This window comes from Acipenser ruthenus, chromosome 13, assembly GCF_902713425.1.
Source record: "Acipenser ruthenus chromosome 13, fAciRut3.2 maternal haplotype, whole genome shotgun sequence".
In the NCBI taxonomy this organism is placed as follows: domain Eukaryota; kingdom Metazoa; phylum Chordata; class Actinopteri; order Acipenseriformes; family Acipenseridae; genus Acipenser; species Acipenser ruthenus.
This window is the reverse complement of record NC_081201.1, coordinates 14,006,201-14,027,660: the sequence shown is the minus strand read 5'-3', so window position 1 is coordinate 14,027,660 and position 21,460 is coordinate 14,006,201. Positions and strand designations below refer to the sequence as shown.

Here is a 21,460-nt window from a genome sequence, read left to right as displayed (position 1 = left end):
TATTTTTGCAAGAAGTGAGACTGGTTAAGGTTCATCTGTATAATCTATATGTCCCTGCTGCTGAGGTGGCGACTTCAAGTCAATTTTGTAATGTAGTTAGACTGCCAATTAAAAGTCTGGATGAATTTGGAATTTTAATTTGGGACATGGAAGGTCTGGTCGAGGTTCCGGCCTAGTAAAGAGGGGTTTGAGGGTGTGAGACATCTGCCTTCCTCCTTTTTCATTGGAGTGAATAGAGGATACCTGTATTATGCTGGTCAGCCGGAGGTTTATCGAAAATGTAAGCAGATGGGACATAAAGCATAAATCTGTGTGGAGGAAGTAATCATTTGTATTCTAAGTGTCCGCAGAGAGCTGCTGGTGGAGAGAGCCATGCTGGAGAAGAACAGGAGACCGCTGAAGAGGATGGAGGTAAAGCTAACAGTACTGCAAATGTGGCTCCAGCAGCGACAGCAGCAGCGGATCAAGGGGGAATCAGTGAGGAAGAACTCCAGTGTGCCAGTGACAAAGGAAGGTGTGGAGAAAAAAAGGGGTGCAGGCTCCGGAAAAAAGCCTGTTTACAAGAAATGTGGGGATTTTCTCTGTTTAAACAAATTGGAGTTGGGGGAAAGGAATATAACTGAAATGTGTTTTATAGTGATTGGTGGAATTTGAATTTTGGCAGGAAAATGTAATGATTTGCATATATGTAAATGTATTGTTTCTTTGGTTTGTTGTAGTTTTTTGTGTATGTATTGTATTTGTTTTATTATTTATTGTAATGTAAATATTGGTGATGAATAAAACATTTTTGCAAAAAGCAATCTGTTCTTATCAGTTTAATATCTGATACGTCCCCCATAGGGGGACCGTCTATATTAAATTGATTTTTGGAAGCGGGAGATGGAACCGGGGCTTGCTCCGTCCACTCCACGCATCGACCCAGTATTGCAGTACCTCCGGGAACAGTGCACAAGAAAGGTCAAAAGAGAGAGCCAGCCTTTCCCTCTCCCTTTTTCTGGGTTTTATTTTTTCCCGCTCTTTTTGTTCTTTTTTTCCCCCCAAATAAGGCAGGCAGGTAGGCAGGCCTGCCTAACTGATGGACAGCTTGCTCTGCGCACGCAGCAGGCCAGTGTACCCAGAAGGCCTTGCGCTCGTGGGGGGAGGAGGTGGATGCGTGCAGCGGTAAAGCAGAAACGGAGCTGTTTAGTGGGGCAAGGAGCCCTTGCTTTCAAGGCGGCAGCAGTAAAGCGCCTTTTTTCCTGGGACCAAACAGCAATTTTGGAAGTGTTCCCCGTTTTGTTTTTCGTTTTCGTTTTAATTTGCCATGCAGGCAGGTAGACAAGGTGGCCGAGTGGTTAAGGCGATGGACTGCTAATCCATTGTGCTTTGCACATGTGGGTTCGAATCCCCTCCTTGTCGGCTTTTGGCACTTTTTCCTCTGTGGCCTCGACTCTCCTTCCGTGCAGCTTTGACCTGCGTTTAGCTCTGTGGCACTACAGATAGCACGTTGGACCGTGCTGAGCTGTGTGGCGTGACTGAAAGGTTGTGGCTGAGTTCCAGCAGTCTCGCAAGATTTTCTCCTTCGTTTACACTTTAAAATTCAAATAATTTTCTTTTGTGGTTGTTTTTAATGAACAAATCAAGAACATTGAGGTGCTGCTGGGATTTGAACACAGGATCTCCTGTTTAACAGGCAGGCATTTTAACCAACAATGCCACAGCCCCCTGCCACTTCCTGTGATTTGCTTCCTGGCTTGCTGTAGTGAAGGGCTTTGTTGCACAGTCCCAAGATCTGCCTTCCATTTAGAGGGATTTCCAAAGTTTGTCAGCCGGCTCCAGTGGCGCAATCGGTTAGTGTGTGGTAATTATATAGAAATATGTCTACAGAGCAATGCTGAGGTTGTGAGTTTAAGGCTCACCTGGAGCACTTCCTTTTTCTCAGTCAGCTTATTCCAATAGGTTTTGCTTCAACGACAATGTTCATCAAGTGTGAGATTGATAGAAAATAGCAATAAAATAATATCCGCACACGCAGACATACCTATATTTATGTATATATTTACAAGTCAAAAGACAGATAGATTGAATGAATGAATGAATGAGTGAATGAATATTTGAAAATGCCTGAAAGGAGGTGTGTGAGTTTGCTTCTGATCACAAAATATGATTTTAGTGAAGGGGGAAGAAAAAAGGGCTTAGAGATGCCAGGGATTGCACCCGGGCCCTCATACATGCAAAGCATGCACTCTACCACTGAGCTACACCCCCAATTGATAGTTGCCCACCAGTTTGATGAAATTGACCCCGTTCATTTCTGAGACAACTGCTCGTTTCAGGTCAGCATTAGGTCCTCTGCTATTCCTAATCTACATCAGCAGCAAAGGTCATTCAAAATTCAGATTATGAGACTGACGTGCTACCTACTGCGCTAAGGAGGCAGAGACACCTGTGGGTCGCCATTTATCAACCCTGCCCTTCAAATTGCCAAAGCCGAGGGAAAACACGCATACAACAAATGTCGCGAGCCAGGCAGGAATCGAACCTACAACCTGGTGATGTGTAGTAAGACTATCCATTGTGCCACTGGCCCCTGTGTTCTGGAAGCACTGTTAATGCGCACTCACCAACAAGAACAGTAGTGGTGGCAGCTATTGACTGCTGCAATCAGCTGAGCTTGCTAGCCTTATGCTGAATTGTGTATTGTTCTCAAAGAACCACCCTCCAAAACTTCCTTCGATAACTGAGCTGGTAGAGCGGAGGACTGTAGTATAACACATTGGCATCCTTAGGTCGTTGGTTCAATTCTGGCTCGAAGGACAATACATTTTTTTCCCCACCTGGTTTTAGTGGTAATGAGGACAAAAAGAACGAACGAAACCTACGGCAACAACTGTCTGAAACATCAATAAAAATGAGAGAATCATTTTCGCCTAGCTCTGGGCAGCCACGTGTCAGACATTGTCAGGTGTGGGGAATTAGCTCAAATGATAGAGCGCTCACTCAGCATGCAAGAAGTAGTGGGATCGATACCCGCATTCTTCAATGGATGCTCTTTCTCTATTAAATGGTTGTAAATTTTCAATCTGGTCTTACTTGAGAACAAAAGTTTTTTTACTGGTAATGAGGACAAAAAGAAAGAACGAAGCCTTTGGCAACTAGTCTGAAACATCAATAAAAATAAGAGAATCATTTTCGCCTAGCTCTGGGCAGCCACGTGTCACACTTTGTCAAGTGTGGGGAATTAGCTCAAATGGTAGAGCGCTCGCTTAGCATGCGAGAAGTAGCGGGATCGATACCCGCATTCTCCAATGGATGCTCTTTCTTTACTAAATGGTTGGAAAATGTTCAATCTGGGCCCTGTTTCAGAAAGCGGGTTTAGTGAAAACTCAGAGTTAGTTGACACAGAGTTGAAGGAAACTCTGGGTTTTTGGTTTCACAAAGCCAGTTCAGCTGAACTCTGAGTCAGTTACTATGGCAACATACTCCGTGAAGCTAACCTGCTCGCTAGCAGGTTTTCTTCAACTAACCCTGAGTTTCTCCTCTTTAGCTGAAGTCTGCAGACTGAAGGAGGAGTCAGACATGGCGTGTCCTTTTCTTGAAGAGCCAGTTGATATTGAAGCACAAATACTCCGCAGAAATCTCCGTCGGGAGAGGGTGATCAGACCCCGCTTGGATGTTTTATCATTCCCTGATGATCATCTGTTTACATTACCGTTTTTCTGCTCAATCGATCATTCATCTGAACAATATTCTCAGCCCTCATATCGTTCATATGACACATCGTGGACATGCTCTCAGTTCGGAACAAATTATTTGTGTTGCACTTCGTTTTTTTGCCAACGGGAGTTTTCTATATAACATCGGTGACGCTGAGCATATTTCCAAGGCAACCGTCTGTCGGGCTGTCAGAAATGTGACTCTAGCACTGAAACGTTTTACTGTACACTTTTGTGGTGTTCCCAAGTTACAGACCTACAAGACTCATCAAAGAAGAATTCCACAAAATTGCAGGTATCAGTCTAAGCAATAATTAATTTATTTAGTATGAAGCTTTGAGACTTGAAGCACTAATCAGTTCATTTGATATATTTTAGGGTTTCCAGGTGTGATTGGTTGCATAGATGGCACTCATATTCCTATCATAGCTCCTTCAGTAAATGAAGGAGATTATGTGAATAGGAAGTCTTTCCACAGCATTAATGTGCAGGTAGGCGTAAATAGTAGCCTTTAGCATTCCAAATGAAAGATACTTCACAATACAGCTACTGCAGCTAATTACTGTTCTGCACTGTGAAGATCATATGTGATGCAGCCCACATCATCAGCAACGTGGAAGCAAAGTGGCCTGGGTCTGTGCATGACTCGCAAATGTTTCGTGAGTGTACACTGAGTGCTAGATTTGCCTGTGGTGAGTTTATATATATATATATATATATATATATATATATATAGCTACATCCTATTATAATCAATATTTTGTTTCCTCCTATTGCAACTGAAAATTTAAACTGTATCCTCGTATTATCATAGGAGAGTTCGATGGTTACCTGCTCGGTGACAGAGGGTACCCCTGCCAGCCCTATTTGCTGACCCCTTACTCTGATCCTGAGCCTGGCCCGCAGCAACGTTATAACTTGGCTCACTGCAGGACACGAGCCAGGGTAGAGATGACCATTGGGATGCTCAAGGCCCAGTTCCAGTGCCTTCGTAGGCTCAGGGTCACCCCAGAAAGGGCATGTGACATTATTGTGGCATGTGTGATTCTCCACAACATTGCCACAATTAGAGGAGAACAATGTCCTACTCAACCAGTGAACGATCCTGATAATGATCCTGACCACCCTGCTGACGCATGAGATGGAAGAGCAGTCAGAGACACAATATGCTACCATCATTTCTGACTGACCCATCACCTCCCCAGTGTCAAATAAAGACAATATGCCTTTCTTTTTATGAAGTCTTCTTTATTTCCTGCAAGTACAAATGCAGTACAGTAGTTAATATTTTTTATGTTGTTCAAACAAGTAACATCATCATCTGTGGGCACCTCACTCACCTTTAACTGATGTTCCAGCAGTTGTATTTCTAGTTTTGCCTTTCACATCTGCAGCCTTATGTGGTCCATTTCTAAATTACATTTTTCAATTTGTTTATTTAAGTACACCTTGTACAGCTGTTTCACAGGGAGCTATAGGAACACAAAACAATGGCATTGAATTTCACAGTGCCAGGTCTACTTAGTTTCATTGTAAGTCATGGGTCAATGCTGAACAACATCTTACTGAGGTAAGTTGTGCTGTGGAGGTGGATGGACTCTCTTCCTCACTGTAATTTCCAGCATCTTTTTCGCTCTTAGAGAAAAAGAATGTGCAAGTTTTATTTTTGGTACAACACTATCATCAACTGTTAGATGTTACTTTTAAGGTGTGAACCTCAATAGGTCTCTCTGTATCTTCCCTCTCTGTGGCAGCTGACAAGGTGTCTTCATCATAATCCTCCTGTAATGAAAATTACCAATTTTTGTGTTCTACTTTAACCCATTATGAAACATCTGTGGAGTATTAAGAGTACTTACAACTGCATGGAGGTCTGTTATGGCAGAAGGCAGTAGTAATATTACTATAGCTTATGTCAAAAGTCTAATTTATGACCCTTTTGACCTTATAGGTATGAATTTATGAATATATAATGAGGGGCGTGGATTTATGCTTTTATGAATATATAATGAGGGGGCTGGGATTTTATATAGGCGTATGGAATATTGGTATTGATATATATATATATATATATAAAACAGACCCTTTGTATTTAACAAGTGCTTATAAACATTAAATATTTATAAATGTAAAAGAGTTTGAAAATAAAATAATTACTGTTGGTAGGATTCGAACCCACGCTGACAATTGAATCAAATGGATCTTAAGTCCATCGCCTTAACCACTCGGCCACAACAGTTTTTCTTAAACCATTAATAAATAAAAAATAAATATTAAGCTTACCGGGGGATTCAGAGAATAAAGGTGGTATGGTGTTTGAGCAAAAGGTTGAACAGATGGAGACTACGATGGTTTTTTGTTTTTTAAAGGGGCAAGTCTGGGCATGTTTTTCAGACCTCATAAAAAGGAGGAAAATATTTGGGCAGTTTATTAGAGTGTTACACAAGATGTCTCATACCGTTGTTAGTTGCTGCTCAGAGAAAGTGGATCTTGAGGATCGGCAAATGTCTGAACTTATAAAAGCCTTTAAAAAAATGCACATTAGCCCTTCCACAGAGGCAAAAGAAACCACGGCTTGTAAAAAAGTTTCAAGAGAGAGTCCAAGCAAGGGGCCTTCAAGCATCCGTCCCAAGGATCCTCTGTGTACTGTACAACCTCCTCTGTGGACTGAACTGAAAACAAACATCAATGAGAGAGAGGGGCAGATGTTTTAGGGCATCTCTGAAAACGCCCCTAGGGGCGGCGCCTCAAGGACCACCCATTCAAGATCTCTGATAGGTCATCTCAAAGGATCCCCCACGGTGCCTGAGGCGTCAACACCCTCATAGGCCGAAACCTAATCTTGTGGAGCATACTAAAGGGGCTCCTTTTGATTGAAGGAGTCTGACACCATGGCTTCTGCAAACTTTAGATACTTCTCTGAAAATGCCATTCTTGAACCTTGCGATCTTGAGATGGATTGGACCAGTGAAGAAATGACCCAGCTTATAAAAGACTTTGAAAATGTCCCGCTCCTCAACCCTGCAGAGTCTGACGACGTTGACGGGGGCTTAGGCATCTCTTTTGAAAAAGTATTAAAGATCTCTATGGGTCTTGTGGCTTCTCTATTGGAATTGATCATTGACCGTGATATGGTGAAAAATTGCAGTGGTTGCGAAATTGACCACCCGAGCCAGCTGAGACACAGCTGCCTTTTTGAAGTGGCCCCCAATTATTTTGATCAACATTTTGAAGAAATACTAGAAAAAATACACGTCCCGTGGCTGAAGCTTCTGGTGGCTAAAGCTCTAGCTTGTTTCAATTTTCATCCATCTTTGACAAAACTTCAGAAACTGGTGGAAGATATTTTAACAGAGCTAAGACCAGAACACAGCATTAGACGTAAACTGATTCATCTACAAGAAACCCTGGATGACAAGACCCGAGACATTGTTAACAAAATAACCAAAGCTTTCTACCATCGCAGTTTTACAAACCCTCGCGCTCCATTAGCATATTACGGGGCCTGTGACTTTGAAAATGGGGAACGTCCAGACTCCAGCAAAACTGAGGAAAACCATGGAGGGGCTGCTGTTTGAGTTAATAGCTGAGAAAGTGGCTTGCAAGAGACTCTTTCAAAACCTGATCCCCGTAAATGTAAAAATGTTCAACAATTTAAAAAGTGTAACTGATTTAATCCGTAAAGATATTGATGCTCAAGAATGGTCAGAGTTGGTAAATACACATGTAAAACACTGTAAACCCTTAAATGCATTTTTAATGAATATATTACCTAAAATGTTTGATGAAATAGAAGATTGCAAATGTACACATATCATTGTTTTGTATGCTTATGTGACAGATGTATGTTTTTATAACATGGCTAGGTTTTTAAGAGATGAAGATATATCGATAGTTGTGCAAAATGTCGTGGATTATTTAGTGACTAATCATGAATGTTTGTGTAAAAACTTTATAGCTCTTCTAAAATGTCCTAATCTTCTTGATAAACTGTGAATAAAACTTTTGAACTTCACACATGTCTCTGAGGTGTTATGATAAACTTTGAATAAAAACTTTTTGAAAGTCATTTTTGTCGCAGTTGTGTTATTTTGGTTAAAGATGACACATCAGCGTATGAAAAAAATATACTACGATCCCTCAAATCCTGGAGGTTTAGGGGGTTTACAGACTCTTCAAAGAGCTCTGAGGTCTGAGGGGCCTAAAGTCTCTGAGAGGGTCTTAACTGACTTTTTATCAGAGCAAGACTCATATACGTTGCATAAGCCCTCTAAAATAAACTTTAAAAGAAACACTGTATTTGTATCTAATATCGATACACAATGGCAAGCTGATTTAGTGGATATGTCTAGCTTGTCAAAAGAAAATGGAGGTTATAAGTACATGTTAACATGTATAGATATCTTATCCAAATATGCATGGGTATTACCTTTGAAAAATAAGTCATCTAAGACGATGACAGAGGCGTTCAAGAAGATCATCAGCGCTGGTAGGAAACCTAAAAAACTACAAACTGATAAAGGGGCAGAATTTCTAAACAAAGCATTTCAGCACATGCTAAAAAACATAATATTCTACACTTTACCACGGGGAATGAACTAAAAGCATCTATTGTTGAGAGATACAACAGGACTCTGAAAACAAAAATGTGGAAATATTTCACCGCTTTTAACACTCACAAGTATATGGATAAACTACAAGAAATGGTACAGGCTTATAACAACTCCTTCCACCGTAGTATTCAAATGAAACCTTCAGAAGTTAATGAAGATAATTCATTTAAAGTGTTTAAAACTTTATACTCTAAGAAGAAAAGCCCTAAACATATAAAGTTTAAGTTTGCCGTTGGTGACAGCGTAAGAATTTCAAAGTTAAGAGCTCCCTTTATAAAAGGCTATGAACAGACGTTTACAGCAGTGATTTTTACTATAACAGAATGTATACCAAGATTTCCACCTGTGTATAAACTATGTGATTATGATGGAGAGCCTATAATGGGCACCTTTTATGAACCAGAATTGCAGAAAATAAATGTCAAGACTGATAGGTTGTTTAGGATAGAGAAGATAGTTGCTGAGAAAAAGGAAAATGGCAAAAAGTCTTATCTCATAAAATGGGCCAGGTGGCCTGAAAAATTGGGTCGCGGGGCATCAGGTGGTGGATCTAAAGAGTTAACAAGTACGGAGTGTATTTAATTACACTTAAAACATTATTCAAGATGTCTCAAGACTCTTTTTATGTAACTCTGCCTAGTAACGCTTCACAGGATGTTTTCCCTAAAAACGCTATATCCAATTTTACTATCAAATTGGTTAAAACACTGAATCTACCGGGAAAATGGGAAGTTTGCTTAGCAGAGATTCAATATCCCCATACCTGGGATAATATAAGCCTTAAAGACAGCACTTTTATTACTTATGATATAGAAAATGCGGTAAAACGTGATTATACTATACCAAAAGGATATTATGAGACCCTTCAGGATGTAATAATGGCTATGAACGATGCCATGCTCGGAAAAGGACTAGATCAGAAAGGTGACAAAACTCCCGATGAACAATATAAAAATGATTTGAAATGAGTCTATAAACCTATAGAAAGACGAATTTATATAAAAAGTACTACGCCATATATGATTTATGCCAAAGAACATCTCGGACAAATGTTGGGGTTTCGTGACTATAAAGGGTGAAACTATTGAACTATTGGGCCCTATTGAGGCTAAAGTGTATAGTGCTCATTTGAGGACCCTCTACCCAGCCGATATCAGAGCGGGATTTTATACCCTGTATGTCTATACTGATATCATTACACATCAAGCCGTTGGAGATAGTTACGTGCCTCTTCTAAGGTATGTCCCTATTAAAGGCAAAAACAACGATATAATCACGGTAACTTACGACAGACCTCATTATGTACCCCTCAGCAAGACCAACTTTGACACGTTAACTATACAAATTAAGACGGATCAAAACAAGTTAGTGCCATTCCGTTTTGGGAAGGTTGTAGTGAAGTTGCATTTCCGACCTGTAAAGCCTCTTTTTTACACCTAATTGAAAAATTAGATTTTATTTTATCATCGAGCCAAAGGACTTACTTACCCTGAGGTTATGGCGCTCTACAGCTCTGATTTAAACAAAAATGATCTGATGGTGTCCCAATTTATACGTTGTATGTCTAACCCTAAAAAACAGAACTGTATAAATATATTTTCATGCGTGCAGTGTGTCAAGACTCATCATGATTTTAAAAAATGTTATGAAAGTTAATCTTCAAAAAAACTTATGACAATGTAGATGGTGAATAAATATTTTTATTGCTGTAAAGACATATATATCAGACATTGTTTATATAACATTTGCATGAATATACAACAAAATGTATCAGACAATGTTTACACAGCATTTGCATGAATATACAACAAAATGTAAAGATATGTAAACTCAATAAAAACAGTAACATCTTAATAAGTTTCCCATAACTGCTGCCTTTTTTTCTGCTTCTTATGCATATGGGTCTCTAAGGGTCGTTTTTTATAAGCTTCTATGAGTTGTCGTGTTTGAGAATTAGGTACTGTAGAATAGGGGACATTTATTACAGACAAACCTTTGATGAATTCGGCCCATCCTACAGGTAACCTATGTTCAGGGATATGGGTATGCCCCGTTGCAGCCCTGATTAAATCAACCATATGTGACCCTCTAATGTTCTTGCCCCTAAGAATGAATTCCCCTTGATCATTCCATGAGGTAACCAAAGCATTCTGAGACATAGCATTTAAAATAAAATTAGCATTTTTCTTAGATCTGGAGGGAACGCTACTCATAACAGCAGTCACTAACTTAGATTCAGATTCTGCTGCCGGTTTCCTCAGAGGGGGGTGTAATTAATGTCAGGGTATTAAACTCTTTTTCACTCTGTTTAAGCAAGGTTAGATATCTCTGTAAGGAGTTGGTGTATAGCTTAACTTTCTCATGGTCACTGATGTCGGTTCTAAGTAAAATGCTTTTCATTTCAGAGTCAAGTCGGCTTTCAACTGCTTTTTTAATAGGCTCGGGGTGCTGGGGCTCAGGCTGTCGAAGTCTATCGAGTTGATGTTGTGGTATCAGAAACATTTTCTGGGAGTGAGTCATTTTTTACAAATTAACTTTGAGGCGTTAAGAGTCCTGATAAAAAAGGCAATGCAATCCTTATTAAAGCGCCAATAAAACCACCACTCTGATTCACAGTTTTTTTCTTCTTTTTAATTGAATGGTTCTTATTGCATAGGCTCTTTATAACCCGCCGCTGCTTTTTGAGAGTGTTCAACTGACTCGAGGGATGTGACCCATTAAGGCAATTTCCACAATAGATTTGATAAAATCGTCTGAAGCGTTTCGTAAAATTGCTCTTCTCTGATGAGCAGAGCTCTGAACTATGCTCTTTAAGAGATGGAGGTTACGTTTTATTCTAGCCGACATGCAACTGGCCAATCAGGAGTAAATAAACCAGTTCTCAGACGGTATGCTTCGGGGGTTAGTGCCTTCAAGTCTATTAAAAGATAACCATAAGGTTTTTTTGTTGCATCTTCAAACGCTTCTAAGAAAAACTTGGAGTTACCGGGGTACATCTGACGGGCTAGTGTGTTGATTTGAAGTTTATCTCGAGGGTTTTTAAACAGAATAATGTAATTGGCATTCAAGTTTATGGTACGACTCATTTCTCCGTCAAAAAACAAATTTTGAACCAAATACAGCACGCATAAATTCCTATGATGAACGTATTTTGTAAAAGCTTTCTGTATTTCATCATTTTCGATAGCTGCTTCCATCAAGTCATCTATAATGATTAAATTGATTTTGTTAGGAGGCATTAAATTATCATCGGTTAATGAATCTGGTATGCCTTCAATAAATTTGATATTTTTAAATTTAAGTGCCAATTCATTGTATAAGGGCTGCCAACAGCTACAACACCATATGATATTCTCAGGGGTTTGGGAAAAGATCTGTTGAGAGTTTTCTAAAAGCTGCTTCACAAAATAACTTTTGCCTGAATTGGAGGGGCCCGATATTATAGCTGCAAAAGGTACGGATAGTCTAATATCAAAACCATCTTCAGTATCCATAAGGAAGAGATATAAAATCAGATCGCAAGACTCGCTTATTGTAGACTATTTGAAAGGTTTTCTGGAGTGGTTTGTTTTCCAATTGAAATTATTTTTTATTACGGTGAATCTGGGAGCCACGAATCATGATATGCTCCGAGGGGGTGTTTCTATCATGATTCACAAAGTTTTGTACAAGGTATTTTAATGAAGCGAGGTTAATTCATTTGGAATTCTCATAGTTTAGGGTAATCCCCTTTACTTTGAGACATGTTTTTCCGCTGTTTGTGACGTATCCATATGTTTTAGGGCCCCCTGACACAAACTCTGTAATGTATTCCCCCGGCTTCAACTCGCTAGTTAAATCACCAAGATAATCACCTAGTTCTGGACGCCAAGTCTGGGGCCTGCTGACAAAGATTACAGAGTCCGTATCATGATACAGACAGCGACCCTGCAGACGATCCAAGAGGTTATAGAGCTCTAGCCGGGCGTAAGCGGTTGTAAATGCCGCTATGAATACGTTTACATTACCTGTGGGAGTATAGGTATCAGAAGCTTAACGCCACTGATGCTGAGCCACCGTATCACTTACAAAACAAAAATGCGAAACCTGATATCTTTTTGAAAAGAGATAATGGAAAAACTGGTCAGGATCCTTTACCGAGCTTGTAGAGAGCTGGCTAGTTTTCCCCACAAACTATTGAGGCATAGTTTGGAGATTTGTCTTTTAGCTGGATTAACATTAATGTTTTGAGGATCTAATTGAACCCCCTCTTTCTGAAAATATTCAGCAATATAACGCTCTTTACGCTCCTCATCGGTACAATGAGCAGGGTAACCTGAACTTTCCTGTTTCCCCTTGAGATGACTATTAATGTAACCTGTAAAGAGAGTGTCAGATTTCTGAGGAAAATGCCAAACTTCATGTATTTTAGACACTTTGTAACCTTTCTCAAGAGCTTTGACTACCTCTACACTGCACCATGTCCCTGTCAAGGCTCTTTCTCCAGAGGTATGATTACATACCCCAGTCTGGATTAGTGTTTCCGCGCATGAGCGGCAGAGGGTAAACATTAATTTACCACAGATGCGGGCTGGCAGTACACATGATGTAATGTAATGGCATTTGTACGACCCCCAAACAGAGCCTCACAAGGATTTATACGTTCTGGAAAATCAGAACGAACCAGAAAATCGTGAACTTTAGGCTGTTTTTTCAGTGTGTTCCATTCATGTTCCCAAATAACTCTGACTTCCAATCCGTAAACCTTTTGCAATGTTTCAATCTTTTCATCAAAGTGATGACACATCGTACCACACGATACTTTGCTTAAGGGGTTTACATCGGCCGAATCATAGCACAAGGGACAACCATGAAAAAAACACCCTGCAGATTCAAAAGCCGTACGCTTACCATTAATCACAGCATAACCGTCCATTTTAAGCTCTCCGTAGTTTAAAGCATGTTGAATGAAAACATTTTCAGTTTCTGCTACATACATTAACCATTGTATCGAGGCATTTGAAAAGCTTTTTTGCTGCTCACTGTAATTGTCGGGAGGAATGATCACTATTGTGTCTTGAGGCATGAATTTACTTCTATACATAGCCATGCACAGTGAAGCAATGGTGGTACATTGGAAGGGGTCAATCTGCCCTATTGCATAAACCTCGGTACGGAATTTGATACATGCCTCTTTCAAAATTTCAACATCATTTTTGCAGTAGAACGCCATTTCGTCTCTGAAATTAAAAACACCATTCTTAATCGAATCATACCATTTGTAAAAGGCATCACGATCTTTAGACATCATTTGCTGAACCCCGTAGTTCAGGATAGGGGCCTACGTAATTCTGGTTTTCAGCTGTATTGAAAAAATGAGGAAAATATCCTTTTTTGGCATCAAATCCCATAGCTGCAGGCAGGGCACTTAACTTCATGGGCAAAAAGTTAAAGGAATCAATGTAACGCATCTTAAAAGCCTCGTCTGTAAAACACATCAACTTGCTACCCTGAGCTATGATATGTGGGTTAATACCGTTGGTTACTAAATAATTCATCAGTAAATAACTGTGATAAGACTTTGCATTGGTGCCAAGAAAGTATAGCCGGCATAACAAGGTCTGCGATACCTTTCAAAAAACTTTTTCACACATTCCTCGCCCTCCCAAAACCATGATTCACCATCCATGTGCATGCAATAGAAATAATTAGGAATGTGCATGCCAGCTTCCTGCCGACATTCAAAATCATAAAACACATATTTGTCTGTGGGTTCCTTAGGTTTAAGCATTTGAATGAAGCATTTATGATCAGTGTGAGGTAGCAACACTGCTTTACATTGCTTACAGTAAGGACTAAGACATTTATGAGTCTGTGGCTTTGTCGGGTCACATTTATAGAGAGAATAGCACCTTGTACAAAGTTTTAAAATGTCACACATAGAAACCTGTTTTTCACTGTTGGCTTTATCTCGGAGAATCTTATGCTCGTCATAACAGAGCTGTGATCGACAATAACGATTCAATCGTTACATTTTACCTTTACACAGTACTCACTGTTACAGGCTGGTGAAAAACACACATTACAGTGTCCCTCACACCGATGGCCTGATCGATTACTGTAGGCGGTGTAACAGTAATTACACAGATAGGAAGCACCCAGAAAACCTTTCAAGTTAACAATACCATAGAAATGATTCTCATGAAGAAACAGAAATACAGTTTTGTTTTTTGCTCGAGTATCTGTTTGGCGATTCAGGAACACATCCTTTTGAGGACATCTGTACCATACCACAATTTTAACATCTAAGGCCTGTTCAAATTTATCTATGTCTGCAAACGAAACCATTTGATGTTCACTTAATCCCACACTCTGTTGAAGTTTTAAAGCCTCAGCCATACACGTATCATAGGCACCCCTGAATTCTGGAAATAACAAGCTCAGAACGCTGTAGGCAAAACATAATTGATTGTCTCTGTTGTAACATATAATCAGATGCTTGGCTTTTTTTCTAATAAGCTCACTTTTCATTAAGGTCTGCAAACCTCTCCTAAGACCCCCTCCTTCCGGACACGTAATAACCTGGACAATCAACATCAAAGAGTCATCAGCCAAAATTTCACTATGACTTTTGAAGGAGAGCTTCAATCTGGCTGAGAAAATCGTCTAGACTTAAATTGTCTCCAGTCATTTTTACATACACTGGTATATCTAAGGATCCTGCTTGTAATTCAAGTTGCACAATGTCTGCTGGTCTTAACGTTCTAGAAACCTCACTCAACATATTCTCTAACGTTTCATGCAGCACAGTAAAAACTTCAGCGTAGGAATCCAGATCATACAGATGTGTAAAGTTAAGAGGATGCTTCAATTCGAAATTGTTAAACATAGGTCGATGTCTACGCTGTACACCTTCCCCACCAATTCTAGCACCGTCGTTATCCCTATGGGGGGCCTGTAAACCAGAAGGACCTGCCACTTGATCATCATGTAATGCACCACCCCCAGGGACTTTTATGCTAAAAGAATCATCATGGTAAGCCCCATCGTTTAAGCCTCCCCCTATTTGTTTTTCCATATCATCTACACTCTCTATAGTACCATGATTTTCTCTAGACATTTCATGCAAAAGCTTATCCAAAGAGTCAAAATTGATCAGAGTCAATTTAGCATCATTAATAAACCCAGGGCCCTGGGAGTTATTGTTGTCTATATTAGTGGAGTTGTCATTTATTGGGGGAATATCTGTAGAAATTTCATCAATCAGCGCCCTGATTGACGGTAAAATATACGCGTTATAATTTAAATCATTTAATAGTGTGTCTAGATAGTCAAAATTCTCAAAACAGGCTAAATTTTGTTTGGGGGTGAACAGTGTGTGGTCTGACATTGTGGGGTGTAGACATACTATGTGTATGGGAACTTGTTGAGGGATCAGAATTTAAGGTATTTTGGGGGACGATTATAGAATTAACCACAGAACCACCTGCTACTGTTTTAAGAAACCCAGCGTTTTTAATAGGGTAATTAATGTTTGTATATTCTGAGCCACTTCTGGGTCGGAAACTAGGGCCCTTATAGCTGGGTGTCTGTAAATGATCTGATCTATAGTCAACTTTACATGTTTCAATAGCTCAACGCTGTGATACCTAGTAGTAGTTGAAGTTGAGGGGAGCGTAGGTTTTAGCCTTTGTGGTACTTTGGAGAGCGTAGGGGTGGCTCTTGATTGTAGCGAAGTAAGAAACCTTCCGGAAATTTTACGCAGCCTTTTAGACTCTGGGTCTCTGCTGAAGGATGTTTCGTCCTCGGAAGATTCACTTTCCACAAGAAGTGTACGTCTAGTGGGCCGTTCTAAATGAAAATATGACAAAATATACAATCAGAACAGAATACATTAACAGATGTTTGATGAAATATTTAACATACTTTAAAAAAAAAAAAAAAAAACACCTTCATTTTAAATACTTACTTACTTTTGAGAGGTCTTTTTTCAGATTTTTGATGTTTATTGGGAGGATCTAAGGGGGTCTTTGCATGTATAACTAGGCCCTCTGAAGTACTGGCAACGTCTTTCCTTTCGGGTTTTTCAGGATCTTATAAAATAATATAAATGGTTGAATATGAATGTTTTATTAACCTAAAAATAATTAATGTTAATTATGAAAAAAAAAACGATCAAACATATTTTATTAATCTATAAAACAATACGGTTCATATTTTTAGACAATTCAGAGTCTGACGCTAGGTTGCTGAAAGATGTCATGAAGTATTGTTCCAATTGTTCAGAATCTTCAAGGTAGTCAGCTTCTAAAAAACAGAATGAATCAGCTATGTTTTTAAAATGAAATCATAATAAAATAAAAACAATGTCTGTAACTTGTAATATCATTCAATCAATATATATATATATATATATATATATATATATATATATATATATATCATAATTACATTTCTGTATTTGTTATTAATAAACATAAACAGACATAAATATGACTACTATTTTACTCACTGTTAGGCGTGTCGGCTGTCACTGAGAAGTTATTTAAAAAGTCCTCAGGTACGACTAGAGCGCTTGGTAACTCTAGGGATATGCAGTGTCCAGGGATCGTATCTGCAATTTAAAGGAGATATTTATACGTCTGCAAAAAAAAAAAAAAAAAAAAAAACACCCCTCGCGCTATTTTGGTTTAGCGAATGAAAAAAACTCACCATTTTGATTCTCCAAAAACCATGTGGGGGACAGCAGTACCAACGTAGGTGAGAGGGGAACGATCGTAGGAGGCTGTTCAATTACTTCCTCCTGGTGTGAAATTAAATGTTCTTCTATAAGCTCCTGGATATCTATAAAATGTGAAAATATATCATTTTAAATAAATAAATAAATAAATAATAATAACAACATAAAATAAAATACAGGCCTAAAATTCATCATGTTAAAGTGTGTATTTATAGTAGTGTTCATATATCTGACTTACATGCATCATCTTAACTCTTTTAAAATAAAACCCATTTTTAAAAAGGGTATACTGTAAACAGGCTACCTATTAAGACAACCCAGCCAAACCGCGCGTAGGTCTTCATTCATTATCTAAAAACCCCATTATCCAAAAAGCAATGGCGGCCTACATTACCACCACATGCATTTCTAAACAGGAATAAACAATTCAAAACATCGCGACTAACGCGTTGAGTTATAAACGCGTTTCAAACATTTTTTACGTTACATCTTTAACATTTTACTGCCAATATAAAAACAAAACAAACAAACAAACAAACAAACAAACAAACAAAAAACAAACAAACAAAAACATCGAGACTTACACGTTGAGTTATAAACGCGTTTCAAACATTTTTTACGTTACATCTTTAACATTTTACAGACAAAGCGGCATTTATAATCCATACAATTTCATAACATTGTTTTTCACACAGAGTTAAAACAGCATTTAAACATTAAACATAGGACCTACCATTTAGAACTTCATTGTTGCGGGTTGATTCTCCGTCCATTTATAGTTGAAGTGGGTCTTTACGGGATATGGTTCTTGAGAGGAATCGTCCTTTTCCAGAAGTGTATGCATAGCACTGTGCAGTGGGCTTTATACTCTCAAAGATCCGCGGTAAATGCATTTGTAACCACAGGGGGCCGGATCAGGAAAACCTATCCTGGGGGAGATAAACACGACACCTGAGCGGTACCCAGACTAGGCGGCGCCTCAAATCTCCTCTCATCTAACCCACGATTTTTGTTTTTCAGGGACTCTAAATCCCTTACCCAAAACCAACCGCCATATTCTCGATATTATGCTTAAATTATGTTTTATTATGCTTAAATCACGGTTTTTATTGATATGCCGTTAATAAACAAGAATTGGCGAAGCATATAGATATACTTGTATGTTTTGTTTTTATAGTTTATATAGTTTAGTTATTTCTATTTTTCTTTACTCAGTATTACAAGCAAAAAAATATTCTCATTCGTTTTGTAAACGAATTTATACAATCTGTTTTATAACACGATTCATTTTAGATACACGTAAAGGAGCATTACAACTGGAGCGGGTCAACATTCGCCGTTTTAAAAACATAACGATGTACTATGTTCACATAGTTTTAAAATCTAAAAACAGTAAAAACGTATTCATGATTTGCAGCATCGGTAGAATAGTTTAACCGTGTATGAGCCTATTCAAAGCTACTGGAGATTATCCTGATCGGAGGCTATTCAAAAACTGGCGGTGATAAAACACTTAATTATTTTCTCTTATTTTATTTGCAATATAACACAGATTTTTCTCTTATTTTATTTTCTAATCGTTATGCCCCAAAACTAAATCCAGTTTGAAATATCATTCACTAGGCTTGTCGCCCCTACCAGACTAAACGGCATCGCTGTGATCAATATATATTCACGTTGAAATAACATTGTGCTTTCCAACATAATCAGCCATCCCGCCACCCTAAGTCGGATATGTTAAAGAACTAGACTAAGCGGTGCCACGATTCTCACCTCACAAATGATTTTCGGTTTTTCAGACACGCTAAATATGCTACAAAACCGTAGCCCTTATTCCCTAAAACATGTTTGTTTTATTCATTTACATCTGTGTTTAATTTTCCTTCATTTGTTTCCTACAGAATCATAACATTTTGTTTTTCTACAGTTATATTCAATTCCACAAGTTTTATTGGTACGGTGCGAATAACCAAACTTTGCAATAGCATATACTTATACCTGTTTGTTTGTTTATAGTTAAACGGAGGCTTAGTTAAATCTATTTTCTTTACGCGGTATTACAGGCATAAAATGTTCATGCAATATATTTTTAATACGTCTTTCATTTGAGCATTTTTAATTTTATTTGCGTCAGGATAAAAATGCTCTCATTTTATCTTTTTAAAAAAAAAAAACAAGCAAACAAACAAACAAACACAAACAACCAAACACGCTTAAACAGTTTTTATTTATAGAATTGATTCCAGGTTTTAATCTTAACAAAAGTATGCAAGCTCCTTAATATATACAAAATCTGTATATTCATTTGAAATAGCCCTAGGAGTGTCTACCATGCTGAGACCCAAACCTTAAGGCATCAAGATTCACACATTTCAAAAGCCTTCTCTGCAGGGTGCCTTCCTCTAACAAATAGGTATCAGTGGTTTTTAATACATCGAGACGCCTGTCTGTTCATAGCGGGTGGTTATGTGTCTGTGTGGGTGTCTGTGTGTGGGGGTGTCTCAGTGCCTGTGCTCATGTGCGCGTGCATGTAAGTGTACCTATAGGAAGTTGCGCACATGTTCGAAGCCAAAGGAACCGACCCCTATTTAAGTCACAGAGCGAGTTTGCAGTCATTCTTCTGCTAAAGTTTGATGAGTGCAGTTGGCTGTAGTTGTCTGCGAGGGAGAGAATTCAGACTGTACTTAAGCGGTTGTCCTGGGGAGTTTTTTTTGAAAACGGTAAGAGAGAGAGAGAGAGAGCTTTTTCAGAAATTGTACTTTGGTAGATTTTGTTTTGTTTTGTTCTTTTTTTTATAAATATTTAATTTAATATCTGGTTTATTTTGTGATACGCTGTTTTAAACTTTCTCCTGTTTCATCTATTGGATTCTGTATGTGTAAATATCTTTTGCTTTTAACAGTGCCTAGTAAAAAAATATGTATACGCAAAACATACCAAAATGTAAAATCACTGCACCTCGTACTCTGATTTCTGTGTGTGTGTGTGTGTGTGTGTAATGTTTAAATGCTTTTAAAATGGCTAAGTAGTTGTGTTCTTTTTTTTTCTTTTTTCTTTTAATACCCTCTTTTAAACTTTCTCCTTTTTTCAAGTGGCTTATGTAAAAAAAAAAAAAAGACTTTAATGTTGTCTGCACCAAGCAATACTAAGACTTTAATGTTGTCTGCACCAAGCATAAGTTAACATAAGCATTTATAAAACTTACCCACTATCCCCTGATTACATAAATAACACAATTAAACACTGATTTTTGTACATATCTTATAAAAGACGTGCAATAAGTTTATAGGCATATATAAGCATATATTCAATAAGCATATCCGCCCCCTCATTATATATTCATAAATTCATAAATCAACGCCCCCTCATTATATATTCATGATTTCATACCTATAAGGTCAAAAAAAGGTCAAAAGGGTCATAAATTAGACTTTTGACATAAGCTATAGTAATATTACTATTGAAGGCTCCACCAGACAGATTACACCATCAGTAACTGGTAGAAGATGAAGAAGATTAGACAGTTAAATTCTAACTTTACCCAGAAAAGTGCCCCACCTAATTTGAATTTTGTTTTTACAACAGTGTACAGGCCACATCACAATTTTTCAAATATATAACTCTCGAGTCACCTTAAAATAGATTATGATGTCTGAAGGAGTAACAGCAGTCAATTGCAAAGAATTGTACCACTACAAGAAAATCAGTGTGCCAAGTTGTGTCTAAAATGGATGGGTGGGCGTCACTGAGCTAACACTGGCAAAAGGATGAATGTACATATATCATTAATTTGAATAACTAACCTCTTATGTAGGCCCTTGTGTCCTGGCGGGTGGTTGGGTCAGATGAGCTTCCTCCAGAGATGCCTTCAGCAATAGGTCGCCCACTGTTTTGACTGACGGCCATCTCTTCAGCCTCTGTGAGTGGTGGTGGTGGTGGACTCCCACCTGTTTTTTGGCCCTCAGCCTTTTTTCTATTGGCTATGGAGGTCAAATTTGAACATGTCCAGTAAGCACAAATTTGGAGACTTGTATGTATAAAGGCATTTAGGTGTTACTTTCAAATAGACAATATTAAATACTAGCAGTGTTGGGATGGCTGAAAAATTTACTTTTTTTTTTGCTTAGAAAATTTCACTAACTACTTAAATATATCACATGTTGAATGTAGCCACTGAATGCGGTTTAATTAGGTAGGGTAGGCTAAACAACATAACAATTGCTTGTAATGAAGTTATACCTTACCTGTTTGAAGTATATTTCTATATTTCATCTTCAGTTGCTGCCAAGTACGTTTTGTGCCGGTTGGGTTGCACCTGCATAAATATTAAACACGCGCACACACACACACACACACACACATTATATATATATATATATATATATATATATATATATATATATATATATATATATATATATATATATATA

The 21,460-nt window shown here is 38.3% G+C and overlaps 1 long non-coding RNA gene, 4 other non-coding genes and 2 pseudogenes across 5 annotated transcripts; 4 read left to right on the top strand and 3 right to left on the bottom strand.

Moving 5' to 3' along the window:
* Positions 1 to 781: 781 nt before the first annotated feature.
* On the top strand, positions 782 to 958 carry LOC117971235 (U2 spliceosomal RNA; annotated as a pseudogene).
* A 361-nt stretch (positions 959 to 1,319) lies between these two features.
* Positions 1,320 to 1,401, top strand: trnas-gcu (transfer RNA serine (anticodon GCU)). Its single transcript has one exon. It is a non-coding gene; the product is annotated as a tRNA-Ser (tRNA).
* A 777-nt stretch (positions 1,402 to 2,178) lies between these two features.
* On the bottom strand, positions 2,179 to 2,250 carry trnaa-ugc (transfer RNA alanine (anticodon UGC)). The gene has a single exon. It is a non-coding gene; the product is annotated as a tRNA-Ala (tRNA).
* Positions 2,251 to 3,217: 967 nt separating this feature from the next.
* Positions 3,218 to 3,290, top strand: trnaa-agc (transfer RNA alanine (anticodon AGC)). The gene has a single exon. It is a non-coding gene; the product is annotated as a tRNA-Ala (tRNA).
* A 270-nt stretch (positions 3,291 to 3,560) lies between these two features.
* Positions 3,561 to 4,838, top strand: LOC117418359 (putative nuclease HARBI1; annotated as a pseudogene).
* A 1,014-nt stretch (positions 4,839 to 5,852) lies between these two features.
* trnal-uaa (transfer RNA leucine (anticodon UAA)) lies at positions 5,853 to 5,937 on the bottom strand. Its single transcript has one exon. It is a non-coding gene; the product is annotated as a tRNA-Leu (tRNA).
* Positions 5,938 to 17,008: 11,071 nt separating this feature from the next.
* On the bottom strand, positions 17,009 to 20,859 carry LOC131740150 (uncharacterized). The gene is made up of 3 exons (XR_009330781.1): positions 20,834 to 20,859; positions 17,764 to 17,959; positions 17,009 to 17,134 (listed from the first exon to the last, which is right to left on the bottom strand). It is a non-coding gene; the product is annotated as an uncharacterized LOC131740150 (long non-coding RNA).
* Positions 20,860 to 21,460: the final 601 nt, after the last annotated feature.